Source organism: Tenrec ecaudatus, chromosome 17 (assembly GCF_050624435.1).
Source record: "Tenrec ecaudatus isolate mTenEca1 chromosome 17, mTenEca1.hap1, whole genome shotgun sequence".
Classification (NCBI taxonomy): Eukaryota; Metazoa; Chordata; class Mammalia; order Afrosoricida; family Tenrecidae; genus Tenrec; species Tenrec ecaudatus.
In genome coordinates, this window is record NC_134546.1 from 71,780,387 (window position 1) to 71,782,469 (window position 2,083).

The 2,083-nt window shown below is 44.6% G+C and overlaps 1 pseudogene; it reads left to right on the top strand.

Annotated features, from left to right (window-relative positions):
• The first annotated feature begins 920 nt into the window (after positions 1-920).
• On the top strand, positions 921-1,858 carry LOC142430495 (developmental pluripotency-associated protein 4 pseudogene; annotated as a pseudogene).
• Positions 1,859-2,083: the final 225 nt, after the last annotated feature.

Below are 2,083 nucleotides of genomic sequence, written 5' to 3' on the forward strand. Positions count from 1 at the left end.
TGTATTCTGTTACATATTTCCCTTTTCTAGATGTGCTTTTGTGCATAAAACAAGTACCTTTCCCCCAGCACTGTTATTCAAACCAGGAAGAATGTTGTGTGTTTTGTTTTATTTTATTTTTGATGATACAAAGTGCCAGAGTGCATTCCAAATTCTAAGTGATTCAATGTACAACAAAATGAAATAATGCCTAATTCAACATCACAATCACAATGAAAATTTTTGAGCTCACTGTTACAGCCTCTGTGTCAATCCACCTCATGATGTGCCTGTTCTTCACTGATCCCCTAATTTATCATGGTTGATGTCTTTCTCAGGGAACTGGTATCAAAACTTTACGTGAAACAAAGTCTCCCCATCTTTGATTCTAAGGAACTCTCTGGCTGTCCTCCTTTCAACACAGATCTGTTTGTTTTATTGCCAGCCTGCCCCACAGTACTTCCATCATTCTTTTTGAACATCATAAGTCAAAGGCCATCATTTTTCCCATGGCCTTCCTTTTTATAGTCGAGAGTTCATATGCATATAGTAATATTGAAAATATTATGACTTGGCTTTTGAAAGTGACATTTTTGAAACCCTGTAATATGGACCTGTCAGTGCAGAGATGTCAAGGGCTATGGTGGTGTTGTGGGATAAGATTTGCTCACCACAAACAAGGTCAGGGATTCAAACCAGCCAACGGTTCCTCCTGAGTAAGATGACATTGTCTATTCCTGTACATAATTACACTCAGCAAAAGCCTAACAAGCAGTTCTAATCAGTCTTCTAGGGTTCCTATGAGTCAGAGTAGATTTGCTTTTGAAAGAAGAGATTGTTCAGGAAGTGGGTGGGCGGAGTTAAAAAAGCAGCCACCGGGAGTCTGTGGCCATTTCAGTTGGAAGGAGGACTGTCTTTTGGGCACCCTCACCTTTGTGACTATGGAGAATGCAAAAGGCAAGGAGCTGAACTCCACAGGGAATCCCTCAGAAGAGTGTGTCACTCTCAGCTTTGAACCAGTGTTAGAACCTGAACTTGTCCCGTGGGCTACGAATGAACCAAGCACGTCGTCAACTGTGCAAAACTGCGCGTCTCAGGTGACTCAACAAAAAAGAATTAAAAAAAGAAAAAGATAATTCGCAAAACGATGACAACTTGAAATCCCGAAAGAAGATTCTTATTCCTCCATTACCATCAAAACTGCTGCCCATTCACCTGGTTCACCGAGACATCCTGCGGGCCTGGTGCCATCAATTAAAGCTGAGCACCAAGGACCAGCAACTAGATGCATATAAGCGACTGTATGAACATGCTTACTCGAGCCCAAATCAGAATTTTCCTGCCACAGCAAAGGAAGCCAAGATCCAGACACGGCTAAAAAAATCAAATGTGGCCAAATCAAATCTAGAAAGTTTGCAAAAAAATGAATATGTATCCTGAAGGGACTCGCCCTCCTGAAGCAACTCCTCCCTCTGCAGGAGGGGCACCTGTCTTTGAATCCGTTCTCCAACAGGACGTCATTGCAGTTGACAATATGGTAATACAGATGACAAGCTCCACCAGTGTGGCTGTACTGGCCTCCTGGTCAAGAATTGCAGGCAAAGCTGGGAAGGTGGAGGTGGAAGAATCACCACCAGAGACTCATGCAGTCAGGTGGTGTGTGGTACATGGGAGAAGTCTCCCTGCAACCAGAAGTGGCTGGGTTCGATTCCAGTTTCATGCTGGACAAGCCTGGGTCCCTGAGAAACCAGGAAGAGTGAGTGCTCTCTTCTCGATACCTGCCAGTAATTTTCCACCTCCGCATATGGAAGACAACCTGCTGTGTCCCAAATATGTCCAGAGGAACTGGGTAATGAAAGAAAGCGTCCAAAGTGAGTAGGGTACCCCGGAAAAGGACACTTCCAAGATTGGCGTTAACGATTGTCATCATGTCCTTCTGGGCTTCCGTCCACGCCCTCCCATGGCCCTGCTCGCGGTGGGAACAGACTGCCGGGGGCGGGTGTCCCCTTTTGCAATCTGGACTGTGAAGTCAACCCCAGTTTTGCTTGCTGCTTCCTGAGTTGAGATTCAGAAGACACTGATGTTTAAAATCGTTACAACTTTA